Raw genomic sequence first — 24,868 nt, 5'->3', positions numbered from 1 at the left:
TTTCCAGCCCGTGTTTGTCTTTCTCAAAGGCTATAGAAACGTGAGGGTGGTGAACGCAGCCCTGATCAAAGCCTGTAGAGTCAGGACTTAGGACCTGACAAAGGAAAACAACCCACTGGGTGAAACAATGTGCGTGCAGCGAGAGCAGAGAAACAAATGAAACCGCCGTTCTTTATGAAACCACAATAACGAAAACGATGTTCACACGTCTTCCTGTGTCACATGACCCATCCGCCAGATGGAAACTGCAATCTGGTGCTGAATGGTCTCTTGGTTTTAGCTTGTTACCGTGGAGAGGACAACAGGGTCAAACTGGCACTGTGAACTCTGCCTACGCAGGGAATTCATTTCATTAGTGGGCTGTTTGAATGATTGTACCCTCATGTCACATAGTAATTATCTAATATGCAGCCCTGATGAGAAAAATCACAACTGCTGCTCTTTTTTTAGCAGGAGAATTGTATTTAAATCTGAATTCAAGATGTGTGGATAGCAGTTTGTTTTCTTCATATCTGTGTTGTGAAGATTCCGGCACTATCTACTTAGAGAGGAAAGCTGAGTTTCTCAGACCAGCATCAGGTGAAGTCTATGCACAAACTGTAGCAGAACGATCACTACATACACAAAGAGAAATTAACCATCAGAGGATACAAGTACTACAAGTTCGTTCACAGAGTATCTGATCTCGCGCTCCTTTCTTTCTTTCACGGGTTAACAATGTAAAATGCATGATATTGTTGACGTGTTCAATACCTCTGCCAAGGTGGTTTTTTTTTTTTTGTTTGTTTGCAGGATTACACAAAACTGCGAGACGGATTACCACAAAATTTGATGTAGGGATGCTGGTCACGGATGAACCCATTTAATTTTTTGGGCCAATTCCAGGAATTTCCTTTCACTTTCCTCAGCATTGTTGGGAGTTTTTTGGGATATTTTACTAATTTCCCAGGGAATAATTTAGACATCTGATGAAAAGATCAGGCACTGATAAGAGTTAGTGGAAGATGGTGCAGCTTGATTGAATTTATCCGGACTTTTGGGCTTTGGTGGAGGTATGCACCTGAGTGCCTTTTTAGGTTTTATATTGTGTTTCCCAATTTGAACAAGTCCAGTAAGGAGGCCTCATCTTTATGTCTTCATCAATTATTCACATATTGTGTCCTCCAAATTTGGTCAACACGTCCTCCTGCAGAAAGCAGCAGTTCAGTAAAACATGCTGCTCTGGAATAAACAACCTGACATCAGGTGCTTAAAGGAGCAGGTGCGGTGCTTTCGAAACCTTTGAAGAACAATATTCAGATTCGCTCGAGAAAATAATTTCACATTCTCTCTGTTAGTCCAACCACTCAGCCCGGAGTGTATGAAGTGTGTTTTCCCACTTCTTTTGTAGATTTCGGTCAGAAACCAGCACCTTCCGACTGTCATCATCTAAGCCCAACATTACATATGCAAACTGGGGGAATAATTTACCCTCTTCATTCCAAGTAACATGTGCCCTGTCAGTGAAATTTGGGATCTCAAGCATTTCTTCCCAGCAAATGACAGCAGTGTACCCCTGGTGTGTTGAGGCTGCCAACCACTTAGCAGTCCTGGCATTCTGCAGACAGGCCAGACTTGTGGTTGTTGTTTTGCTCGCTCCTTCTCGGTCTTTGGCTGCAGGCTATATGCAGAACACAGACAGCTAGCCTGTTCCCACACCAGGACTCAGCGCTGGAGGTGCTCGACCCCATACTTCGCTCTGGGTACATTAGAAGCAAAGAGCGGGTGTGCAACGTGTGGAGGAGAAACAGAAAGAAAGACTTGAGGAAGAGGGAAACAAATGAAATGAAGAAGTAAGACATCAAACGAAGACCGATGCGCTTATTTGAACTCGAGCCGAATCTGTATTTAAAGACTAAAGCTTTTTAACATAGCATCAGTCTCGAAAGTTCACTTTCCCTCCCTCTGCATTTTTTTCTCTGCTTCCCTCCCTGTTTTGGTTCCTGCCATCATAGAAAATGGCTGACCACAACCTCACGTTGACTCATGTCATTCTCCGCAAAAATAACGTTCTGGACTATGTTTGGGTTTCCTCGGTGAGCCAAGGGCAATTGTGACTTAGGCTAACCACCCCCCTGCCATACTCTTTCAATAAGACATGACACAGAAGCCAGGGTATTGTGTCAAATGCAGTATTTGTAGTAGCGACCCACTGTTTCTCTGTCCAGCTGCTTGTACAGTCCTAAACCCGGCATGCATTTTAGATGAACATTGAAATATCAAAGCTAGAATTTCAGGTTTGATATTTCATTATTTTTCTTCACATGGTGCAACCTTTAATCTCCCTGTAATATCTGGCAATTATTTATCAGGACTCCAGCTGGTATATTATGTCTCTTCATGTCACAAACACGAACACACTTCTGATTAGTTAGTGGGCCATAAGCTCATGTTCATCCTGATCAGTCAGTGTTTTCATGTCCCACTGTGGCCTCCCTCTCTCCCTCCTGGCACAACTGTTCGGTCACTAAGTTCAGACAGTCTGAGGCCTCTCCAGGCCAGGCCTGCTCATATATGCAGTTTTAATTGAGTGATAATGAAGAGAGCTCGTCTGAGATGAGGTTAAAAGGAGTGTATTAATTTGAATAGGGCCCTCTGGATTATCCCTGGCTCCCCAGCCTCTCCCGGCTCTGCAAACGGGCCACAGTGCTGTCCACACTGAGAAGCCAAAGCGGACTGCATTTCTTAATGGACCACAGGGCAACATAAGGGTCATTAGCATGAGATTCAGACCAAGTGTTTAGGTGTGCATGTGTCATGGATCCTGCGTGACCCGTGCACACGTCCACCACGACACAAACTTTGACAGAAACGTGCTGGAGGTAATGTTTGAAAAGTAGAGCTAATAACCAGAGGGCAAAGATAAAAATCTATATCTCTCAATCACAATGTAGATTTCTATCTTTCTTCCTATTTCTCTCTCCGTCTGTCCCTCTCCCTTTCTCTCTCTATCCTCCACCATTGTTGTTATCAAATGATACAGTTGCTCAAGCGCAGCGTTTGAATCCTAAGGACCTCTGGGAGCGGATTTGTCTCAACCAAGCCCCTTCTAACGGGGATTAAGAGGATTAAAAACCATAAAATGACCCCAGCTCCATGTCCCCAGAGCCCAGCCCAGCTTGCTTCAGCCGGGCCCGGCCAGGAACGGAGCACAGGCCGCAGGCCTTCTTTACCAACGGCTCCTTAAAGCTCCCCGTTAGCATGACAAAGGGGAGAGCAGTCCCCAGATCCGCCAAGGAGGCAGTACAATGGAGTGGCTGCTTTCTCCACTGCTCATTTTCATGGAGACAAACAGCATTACACTTGGCAGTGACATTGTTCTAAACTCCAACATGGAGCCCCTCTTTCTCTGCGGAGCTCAAGGTGTCATATTAATTATTTAAATCTGATGTGGATTTTCAGCGAGGGATCCCTCCAAGGCCTTACCCGCAGCCAGAAGGTCTGGGATCTGCATTCGTTTGGTTAATTAGACCTGAAACCGAGCTTTGATCTCATCCAAAATCGGAAAAAAGGGAAACTTCCAGAATGAATTATTTTAGCCTTAACCTATTTTTTTCATTATAGATCTTTCCTACTCGATTTCACCCCTTTTGTAATGTTGAGAACACAAATGTGTGTTTGTTGCTCTGTATGTGTGTTGGACCGAATTAGAGCGCACAATGACGGAGTTTAGGGTTAAGGATTTTGCAGTTAACCAGCTTCATGAGGTCAATGATGAAGGTAATTGAAGGCCACTTTAATCCACTCAGGAGGCCTGACAGAAGCATTTACTCATGTCGTCTCACAGAGAAGGTACAGTTGGACTCAGATGAAAGGGAAAAAATAGACGGAAGGATAGAGAGAACAAGACAGCAGAGGCCGGGGTGGTCTCTCTCTCACCGTCTCATTTAAACATGAAGCGAGAAGTGAAGACATAGAAAGAGAAAAGATGCAAATCCAATAAAGCTCGGAGCAAAACATATTGATCCAAACAATTTGCACCACAATAATAACATGAAAACAAAGCTTTGATGGCTGTTGAGTGTGGGGGTTCACCGCACTGAAGACCCTTTAGATAATGTTGATTTGAACAGGCTGAAAGAAAATCGGAGGTCAAGAAAAGTCCTGCAGGCAGCTTCACTCAGGCTCGACTAATGATGGAGCCCAGCAGCGCCAGAGTTGGCAGATGTAAAATGATATCATGGGGGTGTATCGTGGCATTTCAGATGCTGGCTACACTAAAGTTCCAGCGAGTGTGTTTAATTGTGTGATTGTGAGGATGGGTCACACAGGAGTGAGTGGGAGAGACACTCACAGAGACATGCATTAAAGTTCACAGAAAAATTTAAATTCACTCATTAGCCACTCACCACTGTGCGGATGGAGGGGTGGGTGGGGTGTTTGAGTCCACAAAACGCTTTTGGAGTTTCAGGACTAAAAAAAAAAAGATGGTGTAAATGTCATTTCTCTTTGAATGGCCAAAATTGAAAGAATCCTGCATATACGAGGCTTTTTTTATGAAAAGCAGAATGAAGGGAGCGTCTGTCTTGCTCCCGACTGTGAAAGAAGATGGAGAGAAAGGAGTAGGTAGCAGAGACACCTGGATCTCCTCACCAAGCAGGTCTAAACCCCTTTCCCCTAACCTCCGAGGCCGAGCTGCAATGAGGTCGGGGCAGTGTAAGTGAATTAAGCCCTCTGGTCTACACGGTAAATTAATTTGCTCTCTCAGTAGAGCTCACAGCTCAGAGAGACTCTCCATATAATAATTCTGCGACAGATGTTAAAGAGGAAGTACTCGTGGGAAAAATGAACAGGTCTTTGACTCTGATGAGGGAAAACTGTGTCCTCTTTGTTTCAATATATCAGAAAATGCAGAATAATCAAGATAACTGATTGACATTTAAAGTGACTCTGAATCAGATCAGGGGATCCTAGTTTCTTTAAGTGTCAGTTCACTAAGATAAAATCTTAGTACATGGATAAAATTTTGGTTTTATCTGACCATGTTTTGAGTTTTATTTCCCTGAGCTTTCCAAGGCAACGGGAATAAATGGGACTTAATTTACAACTACAACAGTACTCAGTTGACCCTTGACCCTTCAATTCTGCATCAAGTTCACCATGTTTGTTTGGACAAAGTTCTAAAACTTTTGAAGATACTTAAAAACAGTTAATTCCAGACTGAATCCACATAATCTCACATGGTAGCCGTTACAGGCTTGTAGTCATATTTGTTGCCCTACCTGTTACCACACAATCACAAAGAAAAATCTGCTAGATCCAACTTTTCATTTAATCTCAGAGCATCACAGTGCACCTCCTAAATGATGCAAAAGAAGGCAAAGAAAAGTCTCACATGGATGGATGAATGCAGCGAGTCCGACGGCGCAGCGGGGGGGGGTCGACACAGGGGGCTCCAGCAAAACATCATAGGGTCATCTGGCAAAGTGTTGTGTTAGTTAATCACATGCATGCAAACCTCATTTCTGTTAGATTACTTTATATCGTGAACTGTTTTCGTCAGATAAGCCTTAAATGCATTAATGTGTTACTGTTGGGCTTCACGGATCATATTACATTGTTACAACAACCTCCTGTTTCAACACAGGATTTTTTTTTTTTTTGTCGGAATCCCCACTTTGCTGCAGTAATATTTGTCTTTAGTTATCACAATATAAATGGGAAATAAATCATTTTCGTTCCTGAGAATATTCAGGATTAAAATAAATGTCCGTAGTCCGACAATGCCAATAAAAAATAATTATTTCTGAAAATGTCTGTGTTGAATACAATGATAGATGTTACAGGGAGGTAACGAATCCTGAAATAACACCATGAAATTCAATCTGACAGGTCACCGTGGGCCCCTTCTTGTCAGTTTTCTTGCCATCATTCCATCCCCTCGTGTACGTGGCCAATTTGACTTCTCCTCTTTGCTCGGATTCTCAGATGTAGATCAAACTCGCACAACAAACTGGTCTCACTCTAATCTCCCATTTATGTACAAGGCATACCCCGTAACCCACGTGCGCACACACTCACACACACGTGCGTGTCCCCACACACAGAGTCACAAACGAAGACTTAATGACAGTGAGTGAAATAATCACCCGCCTCGCCTGTAGCACTGTGGGCTTGAAGTTGACCCCCTGCCCTCCGACGCACACACCCATACACACACACACGAGCAGCGGGGCCCTCTCCTCAGGCCCATACTACCAGCCCTCAATGAATACAAAGGATTGTGAGGATTAGCCAGACATTTGGTCGGGCATTGTTCTGGGCCTACTAAATGAGGTTTGGCTGGTGGCAGCCGGCACGGGGGCCAGGTCCTCCGCGAAGCTGAGGCGGAGGCAGCGGCCGCCCCTCGGAGGAAGAGTGATAATTACCTCTTCCTGAGAGAGATGACAGCTTTGGCCTCTGCGTCCCTGAATCTTGGACATTAGCAACTGAATAGAGAGCTTTCATACTGTATATCATTTTAATCTTTCATGTTCAGATCCAGCAGATGGCTTATTACTGGCCTGGGTGAGGAGGCAGCTAGGGAGACAAATGGCCCGTGTCTCTTTTAAGGAGGGATGCAGGGGAAATGGCATTCATATAGGGCAGGAGCAGCGGATAATTGTATATCTGGCTGTTTGGAGGTGCGGTGCTGCTCACACACTGCCAGCCTATAAATCATAAAACTATTAATCTTAGACAAATCCCACTCGGAAGGCTTGACGGAGGGCAGTGAGTTTGGAGAAATGAGATCCATCCAAAATATGAAGGATTCTTATATGACATGCATGTTAAGTCGGCTGCCATACTCACGCAGCCACATGCACTGAATTTGTTTACATTTGCATTTAACCTTCGTCCGTATTAAAAAGCAAATCTGATGAAGGAGATATCCCACAATGCAGCGATTAAAGGGTCATCTTATTAGACACCGCAAATATAAATGATCCACTTTTTTGAATCCCCTTCTGTTTGGTTTTTCATGAATTCAGATGTGATGTTTGATTTATTCATATTTCTTGAGTTATTCATTATTTGATAATACATTTTAACTGTGCAGATTTCTGTGTGCGGCCACACTGCAGGACACGACTTCTGATATGATCCTCAGAGAAAGTCAGAGGTTTAAATCATCAGAAACTGGCCAGAGAAAAAAAAAGTAACAAAAGTTCCAAACTGCCTTATTTTCTATTATTTAGGAAGGTGTTTGTGAGAAGATGCTGAACATCGGATTTTTATTACATTTCAATGTAGTTTGCATTTAGAGAACATACTACATCTACCTTCCTTTCCCTCTCTCTCTCGCTCTCTCTCCATCCCTCCATCCCTCTCTCTCTATATATCTCTCTTTCTCTCTCTCTCTCTCTGCAGCCGGCTGTCTCTCCACTGACATTGCCCATCCAAAGAGAAACAATGCAGTTTCATCTCCTGCGCTGACAATGATGCATGAGCCTGATGGAAAACACTTTTCAGGTGTTGTCATTATAAAGCCATTTTTCCCCATAGGCCCCCGTGTGAAAGAAATACAAAGACAGGGCCCAAAGTGTAATACTCTAATATCTCTGAAGCTTTTCATTGGCATCTGTGGAGCCCTGGCTGCTGGATTGTCTCCTTTTCAATTACCTGATCTTTTCAACTCGGCGGGAAATGAAAAATGTGCAGCGCAGTTGGAGCTCTGGAGCAAAAAAAAAAAAAGCCTCTCTCTTTCTTTCTTCCTCTCTTTCATTCTCTCTCTCCGCACTGTTAGTGTGCTATGTGTTTGCTAGAGAGTAGATACAGTATGGATTCACAATTATGCCTAACTTTTAACTTTAAACAGTAAAAAACAAAACACCCCAGTGTCACATTAATTTACAGTTGATGCTAACCACGGGTCACAGTTGCCGTTAATATACGAGCATCCAAACATTTTGATGGATGATTTCACTCATTCGCTGTGACGTCTTCTGCTTTCAACATGGACTGGGACACCTCCAATTTCTGACTTCACTCTTCTGTCCTGCTGCGTTGCTAAAGACATTGTGCAGTTCTATATTTATCAGCACAAGATGTTAGAAAAGTTCTTCAGTGACGGAGGAGGGGAAGCTGGTTGCTAGTAAAACTATTTCTCGAATGAGTCACGTTAGAGAGACGACTTGACGGAAGCCAAAACCACATCGGATTTGAGCTCATCCTAATATCCTGATTGCAGCAGTTACATCATGTGGAGTCATGCTCAACACTGTGATAAAACATCCGGGCTCCTGGTGCCTTCACTTTATCAGAATGACTGGGAGATATAATAATACACAGTTGACTCAGTAAGTCTTAATTTACCATATTTACAAATCATTCTCCACCCACAGCCACAGTTGCTACTTTAATACTCCATAGTTGCACAGGAGGTAAGAGATCCATTCATACGGCCTCATATAAAAAGGCACATTATGTGAGCATATCAAGGTTTTCCGATTTCAAAGCACAGGAAACGCTTAACAAATATTTGGCATCAGATCAAAATGAAACATATAGGTTTGTGAAAATAAACTGCGGTCGTTTTTCTAATACTTGCTGTCGCTTTTTTCTCTTTTGTTTTTGAAAGCCGCAAAGTACAAAAAATCGTGGCCCTTTTTGAAAGCTACGCAACAACGTACAGGGAGAGAGAGAGCACGGTTTACACCTCTGCAATCCACCACCAAAGCAGCTGCATGCTGATTAGGGGCAAATAAAGAGAGCGGCGCCTTTTGATTTTTCGAACGGAAAAACAAAACCGCAAGAAAGGGAGCCGCGCTCTCTCTGTCTCGTCAGTGCTCCCTTCAGAAACAGAGAACGATTTGAGTTTTTCAAAGTCACATGCAATCGCGACTGCATTGTCTTTCAACCGCGGTTGGAGTTCAAAACCTTGCAGCGGCTGCGATCGCGACAAAGTGAATTCGCTACACAGGGCGAACACGAGCAGATGTGAGGAAAGAGCAGCTTGGCCTACTCTCCGTGGAACTGCCGGAGTGGGATGAGAAAAAAAAAAAAATACAGCTTGCTCGCAATAAATAGCAACATCTGATAAATATGGTACAATCATTATTTTGTTTGTGAATTTCTAATGATCCCAATAGCCTTGTTGTATCTAACCAGGAAGAAGATACACGATGAGATCTGCTTTAAACAAAACAAAACAGGCCTGGAATAATCACATCAGTCATTTTTTTTTCATATCGATAACATTCTTTTGCTTTTGTTGTTTGGCTGCTGAGGCTCCTGCAACCGTTCATGTTAATTCAACACCAAAGAAGTCGTTTTATTTTTACTATGGACTGTCCCTTGTGACTAATTACTATTGAACTCTAGCGCTAAGTGATGTTTCGCCCTAGACATAAAGAGGGACGTGCTGCTTTCACACAATAAGCCACTGGATCCAGCCAGTATCAAAAAAGAAAAAAAATCCTGTTGCAGTGATCTGGTCGACAAATCAGTGAGCACGTGAGTCAGTTATTCAGATCACAGTGTGTGAAGGTTACCTCCCACTGCGCAGCTTTAAGGAGATCTGAGGGACGAGAGAGCATGAAGCCGGCTGGTGGTCGGCCCGCTCGCCGGCCGGGGGGGCTGCCGGCTGAGTTTCCAGTTCCCTGTGTGGCGAGTCATTAGAGAGTTGCAGCGGTGCGAGTTGTAGGGTGACCCGGGTCCACGGGGTGATCCGGCAACGTCTCTGAAACAGAGCAGGACCATGAGAATACAACAGATGGAAAAAAGACAGAGAGGAATACAGGAAGAGGGAGAGTGCGAGGCGAGGAACACCTCATTAGCACTATCCCAGAGGTGAGGGGAAGGGGCAGGGCGGCCTTCCCACTGGCCTCTCCGTGACTGGTGATGTCATCAAACTGTTCCCATTTGTGACGGGAACTGTGCGCGGATTGAAGGGGAACAGCTGGAGCGGGGTTTGAGCCAGTGACCCTCTAATCATGAAGCTGCAGGCCCACCACCTAAAGGTCACAGCGAACTGCTCCATCACACTCACACAGGAAGAACACCGCATGGCTGGCGTGCTACAGTGAGACACGTGTGCAGGCACAATCATACCTTTAAAGTATAGTGGGCTCTGCAACACACCGCCTCAAACAAACCCACACACACACACACGCTTGCACACACCCCTTTCGCTTATGAAACGTCAAACATCCAACAGATCAGAACCAGTCGAGCTACGAGAACGATATCAAAGCAAGGATCGGATTATGACACTCCGTCACTGTGGAAACTGTGTCAGGAATATCCCTAATTGAGCCATGGTCAAAAAAAGCTGCACAAAAGGACAATAGCTGAAAGATGAAACACAAACATCCACGTATTTGTATGTATATATATATACGTGTGTGTGTGTGTGTGTGTGTGTGTGTGTGTGTGTTTACAGTTTACACACTCACATTATGGCACTTGTCTTCTTTATGGGGACAATAAAATGACATAAATCATGACATAAATCCTGAAATATAAAGGTGAAGACATGTTATGTTATGGTTAAGGTAAAGGCAAGGGTAAGGGTAAGGGTAAGGGTTAAGCAAGGAGCAATGGTTAAGGTAAGTGTGTTTGTGTGTGTGTGTGTCAGTGTGTGTGTGTGTGGTCCAGGTATAACTTGTGTTGTGGGGACCTACACACAGAAACAATATAAAGGTGACGACATATGTTATGTAATGGTAAGGGTAAGGGTAAGGGTAAGGGTAAGGGTAAGGGTAAGGTAAGGGTTAAGCAAGTAGTTATGGTTAAGGTAAGTGTGTTTGTGTGTGTGTGTCAGTGTGTGTGTGTGTGGTCCAGGTATAACTTGTGTTGTGGGGACCTACACACAGAAACAATATAAAGGTGAAGACATATGTTATGTAATGGTTAAGGTAAGGGTAAGGGTAAGGTAAGGGTTAAGAAAGTAGTAATGGTTAAGGTAAGTGTGTTTGTGTGTGTGTGTGTCAGTGTGTGTGTGTGTGTGTGTGGTCCAGGTATAACTTGTGTTGTGGGGACCTACACACAGAAACAATATAAAGGTGAAGACATATGTTATGTAATGGTAAGGGTAAGGGTAAGGGTAAGGGTAAGGGTAAGGGTAAGGAAAGGGTTAAGCAAGTAGTAATGGTTAAGGTAAGTGTGTTTGTGTGTGTGTGTGTCAGTGTGTGTGCGTGTGTGATCCAGGTATAACTTGTGTTGTGGGGACCTACACACAGAAACAATATAAAGGTGAAGACATATGTTATGTAATGGTTAAGGTAAGGGTAAGGATAGGGTAAGGGTAAGGGTAAGGGTAAGGGTAAGGGTAAGGGTAAGGGTAAGGTAAGGGTTAAGCAAGTAGTAATGGTTAAGGTAAGTGTGTTTGTGTGTGTGTGTGTGTCAGTGTGTGTGTGTGTGGTCCAGGTATAACTTGTGTTGTGGGGACCTACACACAGAAACAATATAAAGGTGAAGACATATGTAATGTAATGGTTAAGGTAAGGGTAAGGGTAAGGTAAAGGTTAAGCAAGTAGTAATGGTTAAGGTAAGTGTGTTTGTGTGTGTGTGTGTGTGTCAGTGTGTGTGTGTGGTCCAGGTATAACTTGTGTTGTAGGGACCTACACACAGAAACAATATAAAGGTGAAGACATATGTTATGTAATGGTTAAGGTAAGGGTAAGGGTAAGGGTTAGGGTAAGGGTAAGGGTAAGGGTAAGGGTAAGTGTAAGGTAAGGGTTAAGCAAGTAGTAATGGTTAAGGTAAGTGTGTTTGTGTGTGTGTGTCAGTGTGTGTGTGTGTGTGGTCCAGGTATAACTTGTGTTGTGGGGACCTACACACAGAAACAATATAAAGGTGAAGACATATGTTATGTAATGGTTAAGGTAAGGGTAAGGTAAGGGTTAAGCAAGTAGTAATGGTTAAGGTAAGTGTGTTTGTGTGTGTGTGTCTCAGTATGTGTGTGTGTGTGGTCCAGGTATAACTCGTGTTGTGGGGACCTACACACGGAAACAATATAAAGGTGAAGACATATGTTATGTAATGGTTAGGGTAAGGTAAGGGTTAGGCAAGTAGTAATGGTTAAGGTAAGTGTTTTTGTGTGTGTGAATACATATGTCTCATACCAGTCCATACAGGCTTTTCCAGAGTGATCATGAGACAGACAGGGGGCCACATGTTACCATAAGAATTGAACAGGTGTTCTAATAACTGTCCTCAGATCAGCTGACAACTGTTGCTCTCAAAGCACCACAGCTCGTGAAACCAACGCGGCGTGTCCTTTTAAGTATTCCAGCCGTCACGCTCGCCTCCGTCTCGCAGCATCTGCAGCTGACAGTTGCCGGTGATAGAAGACAAGTGAGTAACATTTTAAGAGCCGGCTAAAGCTAAAAAAGAAAACACACACACACACACAACGCCCCGATGAACCCCTTCCCACAGGTGAAGAGCGATCAGGGTCAGAGGGTTGGAGCGGCCGAACGTTTGAAGGCTGCGGCTCTCTGGCGAGCGTCAACTCCTCCATTATTCACGGCGCTCACCTCTCCGCCCGTGGCCCCGGCTCCACGCACTGACAGCGCTAAACGCAGCTGCCGTAATTGCATTTGATTGAGCCGTGCCAACTGTCCCATTTGATACGGGCCCAGACTGAGAGCTCTCACTCAGCTCCCCCGGGGGTCACGAGGTCGACCGACGCAGACAGACACGCACAAACTGTCCCCAGAGCGCGGCCAGGTGACGGAGAGATGACGCCAGATGAGAAACATGGACGCAGTGAGTCGGACGGAGGGGAGAGGAGGAGAGCTGCAGAGAGGGAAGGAGAGAGGACGGGTCACAAGGTCGTAGAGGTGATAGTGATTGATTGGAATACATCACAAGGTGGCTATTTTAGGTTTTAATCAACACACACACACACACACACACACACACACACACACACACAGGCAACCAGATATATGCACAGTAGGGCATGAATGGCACAGCAGAGGACGAAGAATTACTTTCAGCTATATTTGGATCCGAGCAGGGCGTGTTTTTCAGTCATTAATCAATCCAGCTGTCTCCATACGCTGCGTAACAGCTCCAGCTTTACTAATCCTGTAAATGTGACCCGAAGCATATTTTTACACATCAAGTTCACTTTCTTTCTTTCCGTGTGTGAAGCCACAGATGACGAGCATTGGGCTGTGAACACCTCTCAAATGTAGGTGACCTACGACTCAATGCTGTGCCGGAGGTCATACAATGCACACAAGGCACTGAAACTACTGCTGCTCGACTAAAGGCCGGCGCATGCTTATGCGTTGTCAGGGAAAGTGCTTACGTATCCCTTCTTACGTGCTTGCGTGAGTCGCCCAATTTTTCTAACTATACGACAAAGCTATGCAAGCCTCACGCAGCCCGCAAGGCTGTGATTGGTCGGCTAACTACATCCTTACTGGAGTCATATTTCCGGTTTCATGCCCCATATTACCGGCACAAACCACGGAAGATATAGAAGAACCAATATGGACCAAATAGAAGAGCGTTTGGCAGAAGAGATCCGAAAGTATGACCACCTGTATAACGGAAGACAAGAGATAAATTTGTCCGCCAGAAGTGGCGATGTAAATAAACAGTTGACGACGACTGCCACACACAAAGAAGGCGTCTCTAAGGTCGTCTTCGACAAAAAACATTACTCCCCCTAGTGTTCTAGCAGTGAATTGCTTTGCAACACACGCAACCCTTGGAGAACCATGAATTAAAACGAGTCCGTTGACACAACTGCGTGAAAAGCCGCAGCCGCAGTTGCAGAAGCATGCGCCGGCCTTAATGTTCCGCTCATGCTAGTACGATCAGTGTCAGGCCACTAGGGACATGTCTCTGACTACATTTACACTTGGCATTAAAATTGGTCTCATATCCAGATTATAGGTTTTAACATGATTACTATGTGTCTTCAGTGTTCAGTGTGAAAACTGCTTATAGTAATCATGTTTGTCTTGGGCCAAATTAATCACTGTAAAATAATTGTATAGTTTCTGTATGAGAGTCCCAGAACTTGAGGGAAAGGTAACGGCGGCATACACAAACAGTGTCATTGGACACATGTCTAAACTCAGACTGGGTAAAGGCTGAAATATGCTACTCCGACTCTGTTAAGGACGGACGGATACGACGGACTCTTTTTCATTTATGGTTCTGAAGTCTGTGGGTGCTGAAAAACAATTCACCGCCAGAACAGTAGGTGGCGCAACGTTTTTGTCTAAGACGAGCTTAGAGAAGCCTACCTCATGACGTCTTTGTATGTAGAAGTCGTTGATTGTTTATTTACCTCCTCCCGGCTTTCCTCAAACAGTGAACAATGGCAACTCAAGGTTGAAATATGCTACTCCATCTCCGTTACGGCGGTATTGTGATATAGGGAATGAAACAAGAAGTGTGAGGTCTGGAAATGTGAGATTCCGGAAATGATGTTGTTGGGCTGGATTGGGTTGGCGGTTAGTACGAATGATAGAAACAAAAGGAAGAGCAGTAAATTAATGATAGAAAGAGAAGCCAAATCATCTCCATCACCCTTTGGTGGCTGGCTACTGAACTCCATCTCATCCAAAGTCCTATTCTGTCTGTTTAGGGTAATTCTTGTCAGACTGATGTATGGCTGCTGAGCCTTTAGTTTTTCAGTATGTTTGGTTTACATTTTTACATTTTATTAAATTAATTGGTCAAGCATTACTTAAAAGTATATTTGCAGTTTCGGGGTAATCTCTCCTAGTTTTAGAATTGGATTTTACAATTTAGTCGTCTTTTCAGATTAGTTTTTTGTCAACTGTATCTGGAAAAAGCGTCAAATACCTTACAAGACGTTTATTATAGTAAATCACATTATAACATTAATCATTATTATCATCATAAATAACAGAAAATAACATTTGATGAGCTTCATAGCTTTGAACCACCCATTCTACAGTGCATCAGACAATAAAACTAATCCCAATAGCTACAAGATAAAAAAAAAAGCACATTGAGACACAAGAGGTCCTCATGTTAGCCTCTAGTCAAATGCCTCTCTGTTGCACTGATGGGGTCAAGTGTCCTGTTTGATAAATTAATTTCAGCTTTAAAGCTCCGACTATCATCCAATTAAGTTTCAGATAATGTGTTTGTGTTATGGTTATGAGATGTAAATATAATCAGGAGCTTATCTGTTGTTTATAAATCAACAGTGTAGAAAGCAGGCTTTTGTTGTAGCTCTTTGACACACAAACAAGCACTCACAGACACACACACACAGACACACACACACACACACACACACACACACACACTTCAGCCAGTATTGCATTGCTTCAGGAGGCAGGTTGGACACATCTTACTGTGCATCTTTATCAAAACAGAGGGGCATTAACATAATTGTCAGCTTTTGCTGTATCTTGTCTCTTTAACATCATTTTGGTTGTATTTTTAGATCTGCAGCCTGCTTGAGATTCAACGCCGCTAATTAAATAGACAGAGGCGCTCACCATGCCAAATAAACTGATGTATTTCCCTGGTTCAGACTGTCGGAGGAAGCTGAACACACACGCTCGCACACAAACGCTCCTGCCATGGAAGCGGCGCAGGATCCGTCCTGATTGTCATGAGCTGACCAGCCGAGTTGTGAGGAGGCTTAAAGGGATGACTACTGAAACGATAAGAATTTACCTGTCGGATAAATAAAGACAGAGGCAGAAAGTGAGAGGAATGTTAAGTGTTTGTAATTGAGTGTGTTTCAATGTGTGCATGGATGTGTGTGTGTGAGAGAGAGAGTAAGAGAGATAATGACCTACATGATTGATAATCAATGGCCTCCCTCTCCCCTTGTCTCCTGTTTCTGTTCTTGGGTTGTGTTTTAATGTCGCTGTGCTGCTCGCTGACCTCATTAAAGGATCTGGTTACCCTCAAACAGCTTTTTAATTTAGCCTAATGATTTTTTGCATAATAGATCAGATACTTGGTAAGCCCCAGGGACCGGCCCTCTTCTTCAAGGTGCCTTTATAGTGAGAGGAGCTGAGGTTTGGGAGGGTGTTATTGTGCTATACGTGTTTTTGTTGAATTCTGGGAATTTTTTTTTCTTTAGCTTGTTATCTTCTTATGTATCTGTCTTTGTTGGTGAATGATTGCGTCTATGAATTCTTGAAGCTGATGGGGTAAAAAGGCTGAAAAATCAGACAGCATTTTTTTTCAAGATGTCTGGTGAAATTCTTTATGTTTTGTGTTGAGAAAACTAAAATAAACAATTAAATGATCCTTCTTAAAATGTATGCCTGCAGCTCATTCTTCTGCACCAGTCCAAAATGACCAAAAAAACATCAGTGGGGTTAATGGCTGCATTATGGGTGTTTATTCCTTAGCCAGCCTTTTGGTGCTTTAAATATTAACTAAAAAAAGTCCCCGGTAAATGTATGTAGTTAGTAATCCAGCATGTTTTTAATGAATGAATGTAAAGTACTTTTATTGTATATCTTCACTTAAAACAGTAGAATGCCACACTGAAGACCTCAACCAAGACTAAACAGTTCCCTTAAATTCAAGTTCCACAGTTCCCTAAATGTGCCTGATATTTTTTCATCTAGATCCATTAATTATACCCATGAGAAAATGCCATAAAATGCCAAATCACCTTAATATGCACATATTGCAATGCTTCCTGTGGTGCTGTAAACTGACCTGCTGCAACTGATACTGTTGCAAATCTGTTGAAATAAGTGATCACCTCTGGAGTCACGTGGAAACAAATAAAATCTGAAGGCTGATGATTATCTGCATGGTTTATTCTAAACAGAACAGGGGATCATGACCCCTCGTTTGGGAACCACCACAGTGAAAGACCCGCTTTACTGAACCAAACACAGTAATATAAAAACAAAGACACAAAATACTATCCCTTAAATCAGATTTCACTAGGATTGTGTTATTGTTTTTTGTGTTTGAATTTCATTTGTTACTATAAAGTAAAAACAAATAGTAAAAAAACTGAATAATTAGCCCTATTAGCTGCAGTCCTGAGCATTCTCTATTTGGTGATGTAGCACAGAAGCACAAAGCCGTCATGAACGACTATATCATCAGTGACAAAATTATGCACAGCACTTAATCTCAAGTTCATATGCATTTCTCATTGAAATGTCTTGGGAACTCAGAGTATGCAGAGCTCATAGTTTCCTTGTATACGCAGTGAATGAACTGTCACACACTAAACCCGAGTGATGAATGGAACTCCAAATCAATTTTCGACAAATGTCTTGGGAGGGATCCATCCACTCCGCGTACAGCAGAGTGAACTGTAATCTGTGTTGCTGCCTGCACACACCAACACAAACATATTCCCTTCCCACACCCACAACATAGCCAAGCCCACAGCTACACACACGCACGCACACACACACACACACACACACACACACACACACACAGTAGCAGTGAGCGTGAGCAGAAGAGACAGGCACTGTCCCTGATCAGCAGTCACCCAGGCCTCTTCGTCTCGACATGATCACTGCCTGTCATTAGTCAGTTACGCTGTAAATTATTTAACCATGCACATGTTTGGAACTGTCTAAACACACCAGACACAACGCCACGCAAAGTGCTTTCATGCGCCGAGCGACGCGCTGACACACTCTCAGAAAATCGGACTCTTGGAATGAATGAATAAGTAAGGCGGTAAATAAATAAATAAGCGAAACAAACAAAAAACAAGCTCGGGCTGGGCCGGGGAGGGGGGAGCCTGTGTTGGGGGGGATGACGGCGTAATTTAGCGCTCGACTTCAATCCCAGTCAAATTAAAAGGGAATCTTAATGCATGTGTCTCTCCCAGCACTGATGTGTTGGCGCTCTGTGATATGCTGCTGTGAGATGGTAGACGCAATATGCCTGACAATCTATTCCCACACTGGCCCTCGCTGCCACTCAAACTAAGCAGAGCGCTACTGTAGCTATTAGACGGGTCCTTTTGGGGAACTGATGGATTTCCAGTGGAGAGAAAACCATCAGGGTTGTTGTGTGTGTGTGTATTTTTGTAAATATGTGCCTGTCCTGCAAGTGCACGAACATGGCCATTTATTGTTCACACATGTCGGGGCCTAGAATTGGGTGTGTTTCTCTGTGCGCGTGCATGTGTCTATGCACTGATGTATATACGGTTTTCAGTGCTAACTCCAGGGCCTTATAATCAGCTCCGAGCAAGCGCTTGACAAGGCTGTTCCCCACCACTGAGCATTGTGAGGCCTCAGCAGCCAGAACTTAAGACAACATTGCGCACAAAGTGGGTAAACAGTGTTTGACATGTTTTCAATATGGTTACATTAGAACAAGCTGCGTTTGATTGAAAAGCTAATATTCAAGCCATGCAAATCATCAATCATGGGAAAAGGCCCATTAATTATTCACTAAAACAGTCTAATTCAAGAATCAATGTAGAGAAGCGGGAGAGGGGGATGAGGGGGCTCCCAGCAGAGAGGGAGAAGGAGAGAGAGAGAGCGGGTAATATAAAGGAATAGGGAATTACCCCCTCTCTCTCTGAGCTGTGGCCCATCTCGTCCCGAGCTGTCAAAAACAACTGCCGCTCCCGCGTTTCATCTCGCCAAGTTTAAAGACGACTTTGGAAACACTTCATTTTCCTCGCGAAACTCGTTAGGTCTTTGTTCCTCATTAGTTCATCTTCTTTTCCCTGGCTCTGTCTCAGTTACCCTTCCTCTGTTACCCCCCCCCGCCCTCCAACACACCCTCCGATATCACTTTCTTCATTTTTTTCTTCGAAGTCATCGTTACGGCTTTTACGACCGCCTGGGTCAGGCGTTTTGAAGTTCGGTATTGTGCCCTCTGATCTCCAGCAATTACAACTGGGCCAAATCTCTTCCTTGGGAATTCATTATTTACGTTCAATTAAACAAATTCATCAGCAGTCTCCTCAGTAGAATTCGGGGTGTGTAAGTGGTTGGCTGTAACGAAGCTGGGGCCCAGACCGGCTCAATCAGCTCTAATACAAAGACTTGTACTGTTTCCTCCAGTCAGGCCTCCCGGCCCCCAGCGCCTCAAAGGTGTTTCCACAGGCTTCATTACTCACTGGGGACTTTTAAAGTCCAACACTACACCCACTTCAAAGCTCATTAGTATCTATTATTAATGGATTAATATCCAATATCTTTGATAGACCTAGGCTATCGTTAAAAGTTCTGGGCCGAGAGTTAAATTGATTCAAACCTCATTTGGGTGCAAGCATCTGAACTTCCACTCTACTGACTTTCTGCAGATAATTTGGGCTTCGCAGGTTCTGAGCAGCGCTCTCAGTTGCAGCTCTGTGAACTCTTTATCCTCTCACACTCATAAAGATCATGGGGTGTCTATGAGGCGTTTAAAGTCCCTCAACCACATACCCACAGCTGGCCTATCTGATTAACAAGTGTGTGGTTCAAGAACAGAGGAAAAGTCAATAGAAAGTGGTCGTGGGGGATTCTGGGAAATGCTGGGTGGAACAGTGAGTTGAAGAAGAGGATTTCTGTATAACCAAAGCCACACAAAAAGTAAAAAGACTTACATGCAAGATGTGGAAACCACAAGTCAGAAAGCTGGAAAACTTTCCATTAAAATAATTGAATGTTCAAAATAACGGTCAATTATGAACACTAAATTTACTTACGACGAATGAACTATATTTTTTTTGCATTTCGCTGTTTTTAGTGATAGGACGGGTTGTAACTGTTAGCATCAAATGGACAAGACTGAACCTTTGGCCACTGTAGAAGGACTCAAGCCTTTATATGTTGTGACCAACTCAACCAAGTAAGCTGGTGGGCCCCTGATTAAAAATGTTATTAATGGGTAAAAAAAAATCTCTGTGGCAGTGGCTGAAGGTATTCTATATTTGTTTTATTGTCAACAAATTAAATAAGCCTCAGTGTTGCATTGAGTGACATGTTCCTTGCCGCCGTAGTCTATTTTAAGCAAATCAAACATTTGCCATCCTGGTGCCACAAATACTCTATATGGAGGCAAACACACATTACTACATGGCTGAAATTACTCCAAATGAACTGCACTATTTAAAAAGGGTGGGTAAGGAAGTTGGGAAATCTTAAGACACAAACTAATACATCACTGGATACTTCAGGTACCAGTGAGACAACACAACATGATCCAGGTAATCGATCTGTCTGATCAGATGCCAGAACACTGCCAATGAGAAAGGAATGTCTGAATGTTTGGAAAATCTGAAAAAAGCATTTCCCCTTTTCCATTCAAAGTGGCTGCATAATATATAGTTTGAGATAAATAAGGACTTTTTTAAATATCTGAATCATGCAAAAAAGAAAGACAATATAGAGTAGGAGACAAATCAAAGAATGATTCCCCTTTTAAATTGGCGTTAGCCCAAAGTGTTGTCAATAAGAAAAGTCGAGACATACAGGTCAGACACACACAGATTAGACAGAATTTGTTTACTGAAACTTTTAACCAGCAGGGTCACACACAGAGAGGATAATCACAGAAAACAAGGGTGCACTGAGCAACCCCCCCACCCCTCTCTCTATCTCACACACACACACACACACACACACGTACAAGGAGGATCATGAAACACAACACCAAGGGCCCTCTCTGTGCATGTTAAACAATACTCTGACTGTCAACAATCAGGCATAAATTAGCAGCCATGGCCTCTACTGTATTTATTCTGGTAATTACCTCCCAAGAGGGCGCGCACGCACACACACACACACACACACACACACACACACACACACACACACACACACACACACTTGCAGACACCACAGCATGGCACGACACAGTGCACCAGCCCGTCGCCTCAGAGTGTGTGAGGGAGGGGTGTGTAGACATCTCATCAACACCAAGTGCAATTGTGTGTATGTGCGTGTGTGTGTGTGTGTGTGTGTGTGTGTGTGTGTGTGTGTGTGTGGGAGAGAGTGCACAGAAACGTATGCGTGCAAGAAGATTGCTTATTTGTCCCTTTGATTGTGAAGAGCTTTAAACCTTATAAATGAGAGAGCAGATAAAAGCTAATGATTCTCTTCCATTAGGGGGCAGCAACCTCAGACAGATAGTGAGTGACTGATTGACAGTTCTGAAAACATGACAGATTTGGATATCAGAGTTCAATAAAAAAACTGACAAAGAAGAGTGAAGCAGCGAGACAGACAGGGAGCGAGACAGGAAAGAGGAGGGAAAGAGGAGGGAAAGAGACACGAGAGCTGGAGAGAGAGAGAGAGAGAGAGAGAGAGAGAGAGAGAGAGAGAGAGAGAGAGAGAGAGAGAGAGAGAGAGAGAGAGAGAGAGAGAGACAGGGACGCAGGCAATGACAGCCACATGAAATCTCATCTCCATTTTTGACAATGGGGGGAACCATCTGAAGAGCAGAGAACAGAGGGAGGAATTTAACTGCTTTCATCTTGTCATAATTATCTCCAAGAAGCCACATGAAAGAGAAAATCTGTGTTTTTTGTTTATAAATTAGAGAACAAGGACATTTTGTGTGACAACTTTGATGGCATTTTTCCTCTGTGCATGGTTGAACAGTCCTGGGCTAATGATCCCTTCTCGTCTTAAAGCGGAGGGGGGAAAAAAAGCACTGATGAAAATTGCAATAAAAACGACACCAAACACAATTTGGCAAATGAACGGAGAGCCAACGTGTCATAATTCAGAGAGCTTCATTATCAAAATTGCTACAGTTGTTGCGCGATCATTCATGTGTCTGTGAATTGTGCGGTTTCCCAATTTCCCAGCGTCACCGCTCAGTGGAACTCACAGGAAAAAACAAACAGGACCGTGTCCATGTGGGTAGAAAATGCAGCGTGGCTCGCAGCCTGACTGTTAGTGGGAGCAGCAGGTTTTTTCTCAGAGGCTCAAACATCATTAAAAAGAGCTGGGGTCATTTCTACGGTATGATCCATGTAGTTGGGCTTTCATGGGCAGATCAACAAATGGAGGCTGAAACCAATGGCAGCAGCGATCAATAGTTCCCTTCAAGACACACAGGAGCACTCTGAGTATCCATCAATCTCCACAGGAAGTTAACCACAAACTGGAAATAATAACTGCGTGTGTTCGTTGGCGCCTTGTTGCCACAACAACTCTTCCTAGCGATAATTTACATGTTGTATTGCCCACCCTTATTTATTCTACTGAAAAGAGGCATTGATTACACTTACACATCTAATAAACGGCCATTATGGGTGGGGGTTTGGGCGGAGGAGATGAACCATTAAAGACATGCATATTCATTAACACACACCACACGGTCGTCACAGTTTTCCTTATTTTTTTTTACCATGAATGTTTGTATCAAGCTTTAAAGTAATTTGAATGGGCCGAAATGATGTAGTTTGACTTGTTTAAATTGTGAAGAAGCATCTTTTTGGCTTCGGCGTAAAGGGTGGGTTAAATGTTGACAAGTGTGTTGGGCATAAAGCTTCATATCACAGGTTTTTTTGCACAGGAGTTATAGGAAAGCTTGAAATAGCTTGGCAGCTGCAGACATGGAATGAGCCTTAGTAACGTGTGGCTTTTTTTAAATGTTTAAAAATCAAACTGTAGAACTCTAAGTTAAGATTGTAAGAAGCACCGATACTGAGACATCAGTTCTTCATTTAATCTTTCTGAATTATTTCCTTATTTAATAAATTGGAGGCACTGTAGTAGTTGGTTTCAAGAGAATATGGCACCAGAAAGTGGAATTTTTATTCGAAACAATAAATAAATATACCTATTAGTCCCCCTTTTAAAACACCTTTGTAACACTGAACTACTGTTTCCACTGTATATTTCGGTTCCACTATTTAAATATCTTTACATTTATCATATTTACCTTCCTCAGAACAAACAGTGAGTTATTTCTTTATTTGTAGTTATCAGATCATTCATTATTTTATTGACCTCTTTTTGGCCATTTTTGTGAATGTGAGCTGACAGGCGTGCAGCGTTAGACCTGATACTTACCAAGCGGAGCCAATGCTAACTGGCTGGATCCCCTTCAGCCTGCCAACTGCTGCACCATAGCTAAAGAAGATATCAAAGAAACGCTTCATAAAAACGTCTATCATCTATCACCTAAATAGCCCACAAACATTTCCTGTTTTTTGACTGGTTTCCAGTGCTAATGCTGTGAACTGAGGCCGTTTTTGCTCGTACAGCTGAGGCGTTGTGAGTACCGCAATCAGTGGCTGCAAGAACGGCCTAATGTGGCCAAAGAGGATGTGAAGCTGAGCCAAAACATGCAGAAGGTCGACCGAATCTAATTAATGTTCATTAAAAAGTTAAAGCCAGGGGAAACGGCCGGGTCAGTTTCTGCTACTGGGATCGTACGGCCTGACGACTCACACACTACCATGCTCGCCTCTGTTTTGAGCCTGCTGTGGTGATGCTCTTACGTTAAAAGAGAAGACAAACCAAACTGAGGGCAGGAAAATCTCTGGTCATTTATCACTGCTTTGTTAGAGAGGAGGGAAACAGAGGAGTGGGCAACATATTGCAACCACATATTGTAGGAATACCATCACACAGACAAATAGGCCAAACTTATATCTTTGTATGTCAGACTCAAATATCATTTAGTCGCTCCTTTGTGGCATTGTGAAATGTCTGCACCCTGTCCCTCTGTCCTCCCTGACCCGGCTGGCCATCTCCAACCATCTGTGGCCCCTCTCACCTCTGACCTTTGGCCGGGGGTCAGCACAGGTCAGGCGTCTCACGTTTGGCAATTGTTTCAGATAACAGACAGCGGCTGTCTCATTCTCAGAAACACATGCAAAAATATGCACAGCTTTATCCCCACGTCCACAGCACAGTCTGCAGAATAAACTTTTTCCTGGATGGTTTGATCTGTACTCCACAAAAAAGTCTGTTCCATCCTGACCAAAGTAAATACACGGAGAGAGCAAGAAAGGATTTCAAAGTGCAAGTGGAACTATCAGGAGACATCATGCAATATGTTAATCACTCTACAAGAGGGAGGGAGAGGGGCCAAGAAATCCGTGGTGTTATACAACCAAACAGAAGCCAAAACAACTCAGCAAAATACCACGGGAAAGTTGTCTCTGAAAATTAGACAAACTAGAAGCCATAAAGCAGCGAGGGGAAAACGCTCAAGGTTTTCCTCTGCACTCGGCGGTCACACACATTTCGTTTCTGCATCACCTCTCTGCCGCCTTTTCCTTTTTAGCCTTAATTTAAGGTTTACAAGGAAAGGCTAATCACTTGTGAAACAGGGCGTGTTATTTTCTTGCCCAGAGTGTGAATCCTAAGCAGGCCAATCGCCCGCTCTATCGCTCCATCTCTCCGCTGGCTGAATCCTAATGGCTGGATGGAGAGAAGGAGCGCAGGGAGCGGGGAGAGAGAGAAAGGCTGACAGCGGGGCTTGACATGGGCATTAAATCATGCCCCGAGGAATCCTCCATCCACAGGCTCCTGACAGCCGCGCTGTCATCACGACCAGGCCACTTCCTATGCCTCTTGACAACACTGGAGCAGAATTAGTCAGAGCATCAGATGTAAATTGGCGCTGTTCAAGGATGATAATGAGCACCAAGATACATGTCGGTGTCACTGACGGGACGCCATCATGATTGGCTGTCCCTCACACCGCGCTCCATTAGGCCTAATGGTATTCAGGCCAGGTATGGGCGGAAGGCGCGAGCAGAGGGGAGCGGGGACGGACAGGGAGAAAAGTTTTGTGTCGTGATCGGTTTGTTGCATGTGTGCGTCGGGTGCTATAGGACCCTGTGGCCAGAGAGGGGGACATTTGCACTGGTTCACTTTTTTCCACACACTCACCTATCATGCACCTCTTACACAGTGTGAATATACAAAACTAATGTGAAATAAAACTTGATTAGCTACTGGTTAAGGCTTGAGATAGTTGAGGTTAGGTT

At 43.7% G+C, this 24,868-nt stretch overlaps 1 long non-coding RNA gene across 1 annotated transcript in view; it reads right to left on the bottom strand.

Annotated features, from left to right (window-relative positions):
• The window catches only part of LOC133021964 (uncharacterized), a 94,185-nt gene that overhangs the window by 43,389 nt on the left and 25,928 nt on the right, over positions 1–24,868 (bottom strand). The window contains exon 3 of the long non-coding RNA XR_009682993.1: positions 9,513–9,700. This is a non-coding gene — a long non-coding RNA (uncharacterized LOC133021964). The remainder of the gene's footprint in view (positions 1–9,512; positions 9,701–24,868) is intronic.

The sequence above is a fragment of the Limanda limanda genome, chromosome 16, assembly GCF_963576545.1.
Source record: "Limanda limanda chromosome 16, fLimLim1.1, whole genome shotgun sequence".
NCBI lineage: Eukaryota > Metazoa > Chordata > Actinopteri > Pleuronectiformes > Pleuronectidae > Limanda > Limanda limanda.
The sequence above is the reverse complement of the archived record's forward strand: the minus strand, read 5'-3'. Positions and strand labels throughout refer to the sequence as shown.